Source organism: Amblyomma americanum, chromosome 1 (genome assembly GCF_052857255.1).
Source record: "Amblyomma americanum isolate KBUSLIRL-KWMA chromosome 1, ASM5285725v1, whole genome shotgun sequence".
Lineage (NCBI taxonomy): Eukaryota > Metazoa > Arthropoda > Arachnida > Ixodida > Ixodidae > Amblyomma > Amblyomma americanum.
In genome coordinates, this window is record NC_135497.1 from 343,000,804 (window position 1) to 343,011,762 (window position 10,959).

The following is a 10,959-nucleotide window of genomic DNA, read 5'->3' on the forward strand; positions in this document are numbered from 1 at the left end:
ACGCTGATTGGTCTATCTGTAGAGAGATCTAGTTTGCAACATATGATATCGGTTTAAGGAATGCCTAAGCGAAACCACACCTGTGCCATATACTAGGGTGAAGAAGAACAAGAAGAAGAAACCACACCAAGCTGCAACATATCGCGCACCTCATTTTCAATTGAATCTTGAGCTACGAAAGGTAGTGGATATTTCTTCACGCTGATTGGTCTATCTGTAGAGAGATCTAGTTTGCAACATATGATATCGGTTTTTCCCGGCACATTCGAAAACACATCCCTTTTGCATTGGAGTAGGGCCTTCATTCAAATTGGGGTTTATTAGCACCTTATCCGATCCTACAGTTTTCTTCCCACTGCGCGTGGGCACCTCGGCAAAATCATCTGTCTCCTCGGCTACTATCGATCATGCTACCTTGGGGGCGCACTGTACGGCAACTCTTTCTTTGTATTTTTGAACATGTTTCCATGCAAAACCTTGGTGTTATTATCAACAATTCATAATCCATGTCATTCTTCTTCCGCGTCACAAGGTATGAGCCCTTCTATTGCATTAGTAACTTATTATCCGTGGGTAGCAGGATGAAAACCCTGTTGCCCGGATTTAGATTTCTGTGAGTAGCTTTCTTGTCATAGTATCCCTTATAGCGTTCGCGTGCCCTTTCCAGGCCTTGATCTGCAAGCGTGCATGTTTCCTCCAACTTGTCCCGCAACTCAAGAACGTATGTGTTCCTTGTCTTGAGATCTGATGCAATCTCTTTATTTTCACACAGTTCCTTGAGTATTGTGAGTGGACCTCTAATGATTCTCCCATACATCTCGAACGGTGAGAAATCAAGACTCATTTGCGGTACTTTGCGGTAACCGAACAAAAGAGCTGGGAGAAATATATCCCAATCAGTACGTCTTTCCTGGCACATTTTCTTGATAATATTTTTGAGGGTGCCATTGCACCGCTCCACAAGCCCATTACACATGGGATGGTAAGGCGTTGACAGTAACTGCCTTACTGACAAAAGGCGGTTCACCTCCTTCATTACCTCCGATGTGGAATTTCTAGCCCCGGTCACTCAAAACTTCTCTCGGGAACCCATAACGCGAGAACATCTCCACAAGACCCTCCGCCACTTGAATACTGTCAATAGCCTTCAGTGGAATATGTCTGCATAACGAGCGGTCACGTCAACGACAGTAAGCATACATCTATTGCCTCTTACGGAAACTGGAGAGATTGGCCACACATTGTCAATAGCCACTCTTTGAAACGGTAGGTCGATGACTGGCATCTTGCCCAGAGGTACGGGACCAACTCTTCCCTTCGGAACGGTGCGCTTTCACACGTCACATAAGCGAGCAAAGCGGTTAACGTCACTCTGGACACCTGGCCAGAAGAACTCCTCGGTGATCCTAGACTCCGTTTTTTTTGAACACCCTGATGTCCGGCCATAATGGCGTCATGTCCTAAACGTAACACACTCTCTCATATCTTTCCGTAGCACCAGCTGTGGAACCCGCCTTCCTGAGCTAAATAAGCATTCCTTGTACAGAAGATCGTTTACGAATTGATATTCGAATGACGTACTACTCCTCTTTCTTTTCACCTTTTCCCCGACAATTTCTGAGCAAGCCTTCAAGCTCAGGTCTTCGCTTTTCCTCATTGCAATTTCCCCGGTGTTACACTGAGGCACATCGTAGCAGGAGTAGAGATCGGACGCGGCATTAATAGGGCTGTCGATTGAGCTCTGGTTTCCAGTGCCGACGAGAAACTGACTTCATCATTCGTCTGAGCTGTCGCGGGTATTTCCTCCTTTGGGTGTTCTTCAACGTCGAGCATCGTCCACTCGAGATCGGTGTCTTTGACACGACTTGCACCCGTAATGTTCCCAAGATGAGATCGCAGTTGGGTTGCTCTACACATTTTGCCACTAGCTGTCAGGTACAATATGGCGTGGACACTAGAATCCTGAATGGGGCAAGGTACCATGCTCTCTACAAGAGTGACGGCTGACGCTTCGACTGTATGATCCTCGTCCTTCGCCAGGCTTCTCCGAACAAAAACTTTGTTGGCTCCGCATTCTCTAAGCACTAATATAGGACGGTCTCCTATTTGCGCAAACACAACCAGCATTGTTGCTTTCGAATTGGTTGTTTTACTCACCGCCTCATTTTCCAGCGGGGTTGGCTCTCCTTTCAGCTGTGGAACTTCAGGAGGTGTGTCAAGTTCTGCCCGCGAGTCGACAACCCATGCAGCTCAGTCGTGCACTCTATATCGGCACTCATCCACAGTGTGTCCTCCGCTCTTACAACCCTGACACTCATCCTGTGTCTTTTGTGTAATGCTACTAGTCCGACAGTCAGCTGCACGGTGTCCTACCTTGCCGCAGAGAAAACACCTTACTTGCGCCTTAGATGCACCGCCGTATGCTCTTGGTTTTGTCGCATCTGTCTGTGGAACCTTTTCTGTTTGCTCCTTTGCCTTACTCACATTTCTCAGCCCTTGAGCTTCGAGAAATCGGTCTGCAGTGTCGGCAAACTCTTCTAGTGAACACAACTTTCTTTCATGAATAGCGCTAGCTTTGAGCTACAGAAAGCTAAAAATTGCTCTGTGACCAGCTTGTCACGCACCCCTTAAAAACTCTTTTTTGTGTTTGACATATCAAGCCACCTATCAAAATAGTTGGTCAGCTTGTAGCAAAACTGCTTAGCGGTTTCAGAATCTTCAGATTTCGCGGTGCGAAATCTCTCACGAAAACCCTCTGCCTTAAGCCTGAATCTTTGGAGGAGTGCCTTCTGGACATTCTCGTAGTCCATGGAATCAGCAGCAGTCATCCTCCCAAACACATTCAGTGCCTCCCCGGCTAAACACATGCTCAACGGCGTGGCCCATTTACCACGCTCCCAGCCTTGCCCCAAAGCTATCCGCTCGAATCGTTACAGGTATGCGTCCACATCGTCTCTTTTGTCATCAAAAATAGCCATCAGCTTCCATGGACAAACTCGGGCCGGTCTAGGAGATTCTATACCCGCTAAGGAACGCTGATCATTGTCCGTGATCTCTCCATATCCTCCCGCGACATGCGCCTGTTTCCACAAAAAAAACTCCTTCTCCCGTTTTAATCTTCCTTTCTCATGTGGTTCTGCCTCGCGAGCTCTTCTAAGCTCTCGCTCTTCTGCCTCACGAGCTCTTTTCGCCTCCCTCTTTCTGGCTCGCGAGCGTCTGCGCGTGCTTGTGCCCTTTCCTCTCTGCCTATCTGCATCCTCTTTCTGCCTCTTTGCCTCCTCCTCATAGAGACGCATAGCCTCTTCCTTGCTTGACCCCAGCTTGAGCGCCAGTTCTAATGTTTTTGCCAAATCCATCCTTTCTGCCATTGAGAGATCGGAAAAATCTGAGACAAAGCAAAAAGAAAAAGGAAATGAATCCTGGCGAAGGCTCGCCACTTATCTTTGTCACAGAACTCTCCGGAGAACACTCGGGCCGAAAGAATGGACTAAGCGACCGGTGTACCCACACAGACGCACATTTAATAAACCTTACGTGACACAAAGGCTAGCACACACAAATAACAAAAATAACACAAAACACGAAGACTATCAATGCACACCACCTGGTAACACTGGTACTGGCGTCTACTACTAGCGTTCTACTGATAGTCGTAGGCGTTTTCGCTCACGGTTGGTTCGGTGCGCATGCGGCGTTGTATGGGTCCAGTAGCCGGCGTCGAAATGGTGTTCGTTGTGCTTGGCTGGCGTCGCTGGCTTCGTTGTACAAGCTCTCGGTCCAAGCGCCAGTGGAGGTGATGCCGGTATTGTTGGCGTTGGGGCACCACCCGGATGGGTGTTAACAGCGCTGGAGACACCCCCGGCTGTAGCAGGTGGTAGCGTCCTCAGTTAGCTCCCCGGAACGCGCTCAGGAATGGCAGAAAGTCCACGGGTGCGAAGCCGTAGAAGGCGAGCTCACCGGAGCAGTAGCCGGCGTTGCTCTCTTCCCAGCCGAAGCGTCCCTGACCCGCCGGAGCCTCCGCTTCTCTGTTCTTTTTCCCCCGTGCCTCGCTTTCCCTCTTCCTTCTATAGCCTTTGATTAAGTCCGCGTAATCCTTGTTGTCGTCCTCTTCTTCTCATCTGTACCAATCATCTCTTTCCACCTCATTGAATACTTCATCTTCTTTATTATTCGGTTAATTCACGTCATCTTTATCGCCATCCTCGTCGTCTTATTAAAACATTTTTATTTAGGACTACCTATTATATGTGAAAATATTGTTTTTTTTAAAAGATGCTACAAAGAATTTGTAATTTATCCACTTCTTAGGGCACCGGTTATGCGCTAGGCTCTTGCATGCGGCATTCCTCTGATGATAGGATTTTTCGCAGGCTTCATTCCACCTGCTCGAAGGATTCTTATTTTTAACGGTTGACTGAACCGTACAGACTGATCGCCGAGTGGCGTTTAACAGGGAAGTTAAAACTTGAGGACTCCGGTCAGATTTATTCGAGGGAACAACCGACGTGCAGGCCGCACCTAGAAGTCTCTCGAACAGTGTATTATTGACTATTTTTTGTGCGTAACCAGACGCCCTAAGCGGGCTGTATGCAAGAGTGAAAGTGATTGGGTAGTGGTCACTTGTCGTACCGTGGTCAATTGTAGACCACGAAGATACCCCAATACCATTGACAGCTAAAGTTAACTCAATAGCTGACCGAGAATTTGCCCTGATCTAAGTTATGGCGCGTCTGTTGTAACAGCACACACCATTTGCTGACATCCAAGACCACAAATGCCCGTTGTAGTCTGTCCTGAAAAACCATATGGCATGATGCGAATTCAAGTCCCCAGCCAGAACTGCATTTTTGCTGTAATGCAGTGAAGCGTCTGGCCCATCTGTGCTGCGGACACCGGCGTGGAAGTAGATATTCGCTACTGTAACAGGGGCACACTGCGGCACAAGCATGGCAACTGCAAGCATCTCACAATCAGGTTGCATTAATTTAAGAGACACTTTAGCACAATGGAACAGTTTTGTTGAAATCAATGTTACCAAGCCATCCCCCCCCCCCCCCCGCCGTTTGGGCGATCAGCTCTAAAATCAGAGAATCTGTGGATTGTAAAAGAACGATGTGGAGAGAGCCGCAATTCTTGTAGTAAAATAAAGTCTGATGAAAATTTAAGCATAAGCTTCTTTAAAAAGTAGATGCGATGCGATAGAGCGACAATTCCATTGGAGAAAAGAAATACCCGCCATGATTACTGCTTTAAACATGAGGCAGCAACTTTCTCTTTCAACACGCCTAATTTCTTTGCAGTTCCTGGCGAACCTTTCTCGGTCTTGACATGCAAATGGTATAATTTAGAAGGTAAAGAGGAAGCACGACGCTTCTGAGATTGAGTCGTCATTTCAACATCCGACTCACAAGCGAAAGAAAGAGGGACTGGGTCAGAGACATTTACACCCACCGGCGTGGGGGAGAATAGGTGGTCTGTTGAATATTGTCAAATGATACATAGGAGGGAGAATCGGTTGACGAGGTTAGGTTACCTAACGCCGATGAAGCAGTGTGAGCGGAAATTACTTGAGATAATGCATCACTGAGCGTACTGATCATGCGATCAAGTACAGCAGCAACAGCCTTCTCCATCGCAGCAACGACCGACTTTGTTAAGCTTGTCTCCACATCGGCAGTGTCCGTACGGAAAACATTTGGAATTCTGCTTGCTGTTCAGCCAACTAATTTCTTTGCGCTTTGCTCAAGGTGCAGCTCTGGCAGGAATTAGCGGCGCTCAAACGAGGAAACTACTAACAGACGCACCTACAGTAGCGAACAGAGTGTAAAACAGTGAAGGCATTTTTACAGGGTTTCTAAACTAGAAAGCCGGCCTGTTTCATGAAGTTGCCAAGGAGCACGTAATAACACCACCTGAAAAAGATCTCGCAGAAGCTGATTCGCGAAGGAATCGTAGATTTGGAAGGTTTATTGATGTCACTAAAAGACTGTTGTTGTTTTGCCTTCGAAGATTGTTGCATACCTAAGATGGTAGACTGCTCCCGCGGGCGAAAACTTAAATACTCATTTCATTGCAAAGTGAGGATGAACAACACGAAAAAAACTCTCAGTGAGCTAAAGCTCGTTGTCAGCACAGCGTATCGAGTACGGACAATAAACCACACACCTGTACAGAGAGATCAGTGCGGGAGGTCAGACGATGCCGGCGAGGCCAACCAGGTTCCAATCGTGGTTGGTTGCGCTGCTGTGGACAAGCACGAATCAGAAAAAAAGTTAACTGTTATGGTCGTTGCGTAAATCGCGAAATTCAGTGACAGTAGAGGGTCGTCTTACGACATCGTACTGCGTAGCTCGCAGTTCCCGTTTTCGCTCTGGACTCGTGTGCAACATATGGCTTCGGCGTCCTCTCCTTGCATGTCCAAAAGCAGAATGACGATGCGCACGCGCTGCTCTCCCGCCGCCGTCGGCCTTCGTAGTTGAGCTGCTGATATTCCGCTTTTACACTAAATACGTTTGACCAACGTGTAACATCGTTCCGGCTTCGAATTGCTGATCGATTCGGTGTAGCCCTAACATTTGCTAGCCGTCCTGGTTAGTTTAGTTGCAAGACCGATCGCCTCATATATTCCGAGGTCCCGTGTTCGATTCTCAGAACAGGACGAATTTTTTAATAACTGTCAGGTTTCTGTGAATGAGTAATTACGCCGCTCTAATCGAGGTTCTCTGCAAACTCTGTGCATTGAGTGAATATAAAACGAGGAATCGGTCGTTATCTGTACGTAATGCTGCACCGTCCATATGTGTTTTAGAGCTAAGCAAAAGCAAAGCGTGTACAAAGCAATGGTGGCCAGATTTGCACAAACGTTCTCATTTTTTGGCTTTCCCCCTCATCCTCAACATTTAATGTTTGGCCCTTCCTTATCCTCGCATGCACAATAAGCACTTTTTAACATTTCACTTATTTTTTATTATTGCAGAAATGTACCGGTGTTACGCCGCACAAGGTGCGAACTCTAGTTCACTGCGTCCGCTTTACCCTGTGTCGAGCCTTGTGGACGTTGGTGAGCACTACCAAGCTGTCATTAGCCAGGCATGGCAGCAATAAATCAAGTGGGTACTACGTTCGTGATGCAGCCGATCAACAGCCTGGTATTTCAGGCAGCAGCTAAAATGAACTATGACCGGACAATACCCTCCGTGAAAAGCGCCGAAAATTTCTTTTGATGCCCGAAGCAGCAAATTGAAGGAAAGTTCCAGGAGAATAGGGACTCCCATAATTATTCGGGCCGACCAATCCACTGCTGCATACTGGGTGGACTTGCAGAAGGCGCAGAGACCGACTACTCACCCCACGTACGGATGAAGAGATTCTGCAAGCTGACTGGAGACAAGTCACGCCGCTTACCGAAAGCACTTCGTAGACAGCAATTCTGGACAAAGCCACCTTTGAGCGGGAAACCTTTTATGATCTCAATTTTTATACAATGTAAGACTACCATATAACAATGATTATATCCGCAGATAACCCGCTGGCAGTCTTGTATGTTTTTTCTACTCACGTTTTTCCTATAGTCAAAAGCGTTCCAGGTGGTTTTTCTATAGTAGTCCTAATTGTTCGTGGCTATCAATGGAAACACTGTAAAAGAAAGATTTTGTTATGTATCACAAAAATTGACCACTACCTTCAATATTTCTACAACACTATCTAACAATTTCTCAACATTCAAAATTATTGCGCGAGAAGGCTGTACATGTGCACCCAAGGCACAAAGGGCACCGAAAAACCCCAAATTCGAATCAAGTTTCAACTCTATTACTTACAGAGCTAATGAATTACAATTTGATTTACAAAAGGCAAGGAAGCCTGCACTACAGATGATTTGCAAACTTTTGTACATAAGATAAAAGTGATGGTATGGTGAAATTAGCATGCGAGTAATATCGGTTTAATGACCGAAAAAGATCCATAAACACACACCACACAATCTTAAGCTATTGAACGAATCAATATAAAATTAAGCGACGAGATGCAGAGATCGAACAACACGGACACGAAAAGAATTCAAAAGAGAAGGGACAGGGGTGGGGGGGGGGGGGGGGTGGGGAAGGTAAACGGCAGCTTATCTGCGCAGTAGTAATGTCCCGTCACAAGGACCAATGCAGGACTGTAGATGACCGCTGTGTGGCCGTTATGGTGTCGCGATTCCGGTGACCGTTGGCCGTGCATCTTGGGGACTGCCAGCACCGCACTCCACGTTTCAGACCATCGGGGATCTTCCCGCAGAAGCCACCCTCTGACCTCTCCCTCCTCTCCTTGCAACTGGATGGCGTGACATTCCTCTCCCCACTTTGCCACCTGTTAACTGTGGCACGTGGTTCTCGGAGTCTTCAGAGTACACTGGATGCCAGACAATCTTTCCCGAAATGGGGGTTGTTCTGCTATCGCATTAATACCGATTGTAATTGAAGAATATTTTAAATAAAACACGAAAAGATATAGGTTTATTTGCGTCTCTTGTCCGGCTCTGATCGGATGCGGGAAATGGCGGGCTTGGGTGACGCAGTGCAGCGTGCGGATGTGGACAGGTCCTTTCATGGGCCCATTCGCCGATAGCCGAAATGGGAGCGTGGTAGGTGCGCGAGCAGGGTACCTCGGGGCTGGAAGGATCCGTACAGGCGGCGCACGCGCTTTAGGGCTCCGGAACACTTACGTCGACAACATTGCCCTATCCTTTTATTTCTTCAAGGCGCCCTCATTTTATGCGAAGCATAATAACGTAGGTTTTGGGCCTTCGTGCGACGCCCGGCGGTGGCCACCATTGACCCTGAAGTGGGGTCACGTGACATGACGTCACGTGATGACGTCACACCGGCTGCAGATGGGGCCTCATATCGCGCCGTCGGTCGCCTCCCGGCGCTGGCCACCATTGACCCTGAAGTGAGACCACATGATGTGACGTAACGTGATGACGTCACACCGGCTGCAGATGGGGCCTCATATCGCGCCGTCGGACGTCGCCCGGCGGAGGCCTCCATGCTTCGTTTCGCGCCGTCGCGCGCGACGCGGCGGCGGCGCCACCATCGCTGCATCACGTGATATGTGACGTCACACCAGGGATGAAGCGGCGCGCGCCCGCCGTCGCGTCAGTCTCTGTGCCCGCAACCGTGCCAGCGTCTTTGCGCCGGGCGTGTATGCGGTCAAGATGCCTCCAAACGCTAAAGACGTTAATAATAGGAATGCAAAACGAAGGCTGCAGCGTGCTACGGAAACCGATGAAGAACGCGAAGAACGCCTAGCCAAGCGGCGCGCTCAGTATGCGGCTCGACGACAACGCTCCGAGGGTGTTTCGCATCCACTGGGCTTAACCTTGATAAGCCTCCAATTTTTTGAACACGCACTTCCCCTGCCCTTTTTTTCACACGGCAGTTGCCTTGTCCTCGTCACGTTTGGTTTAAGGGGACGGATCCTAGCTGGTCGCGGCTCGTATCCTGAAGCGCTTCAGATGCCCTCATCCACCACGGCTTCTTTAAGTACTTATTGCTGGGTGAATTTGAGCATGGTTTAAATTTGACAACAAATTGCGTCAGCACGAAATGCAGGCAATAAAATCAGTTTAAAGTAGAGTGCCTAGGAGGTTTCTTCCTAGTGTGTCGTTCGCGAGCGTTCGAGGGGCTTTGCAAGCAATGAACGCTCACAGCTGCCGCGTCGGGCGCTGCCATGCGAGAGGGTGCTGGCGGGTAGTATTTTTTAATCGAGCCTTGCGCGCTGTCTCCAGAGCCGTAATCATAACTGCCCACTTTCGCCGTTTGTTTCTTCTTGTGCTTTCGTTTTCTATCCAAAAGTGCCTTGAAGAACACATACTTGCTGAAGCATGCTGCACGCTTATCGGATAAAAAGAGCTCACCTCGAGCGCTGCTTGCTCTTTCACAAACTTAGGATAGCAGATTCCCGTTTCCTGCGGCGGAATTTATTAAAAGGCTTTTTTTTTCTAAATTGATGAAGCAATGACGCTAGACCGCCGGTGCATATCTGATATCTGCAACAATGAAATTACTTTTCTTGGGAGAAATCGCCCAGGCGTAATAAAGTTTGCGGCTCCCTTGCACACGGAGTAATAACAAAATGTGCAAAAATGAGAAACACGGTTGACGGAAAAAGAAAATGATACTTAATATTTACATCAGTAAAGCAGGCTTAGGACACACCGCGAAGGCAATGCTTCAACGCTGTGAGGCGGCTAGTCACTGGCAGTTGCGTAACTTGAGTATTTTTTGCCGTTGCCTCTGAGCGTCCCTTTCTTTGAGCCTTTTAAACAGAACCGACAACTAGGTAGTACCTAAAAATTCACTATTCGTGATACGGTAGCTCTTTCATGCTCTGTGCAGCCAAGCTGTGGAAGCGTCAATGTTTCGAGGTGCTTTGCCAAGTCAGGCAAGCTTCCTGCATGTAGTTTATGTTTGCTGAAGAAGGAAGCAAAAGCATCGGTGACCTTCACAGCTAGGGATAGCGCTTGCCTGGGATCTATAACGCCACCATTGTCGAAACTGGCCGTGAAGCAAGAGTTGGCATCTTCACCCGCTTGTGTCTGGAAACACAATGACGCTCTGCACAACCCGGGCACGAATTTTTAACAATTATTTTTCTTGCTACATATCCTACTGTATAATGCATCAAAGTACGTTGCTCCTTTTCTCGGTGTATCTGACATGGTCCCCATGTGAGAAAAGAGCATGAATAATTACTTGAAGTTCGCTAATCTTCTCTCGATCCAGGAAATCGTCTACGGTGTCCAAAAGGAACTTTTTGGGCTGCTCAGACTGTACTGGCCGGTTAAGTAATGCATTTGTTATTTCTCGCGAGCAGTTTCCTCCTTTTTGTGGCTTAGCTAGATTATAGTCAACAAAATTAGTGTGATTAAAAACTGAGAGACTGTGGGCTGATCATTGCATCCAGATGACT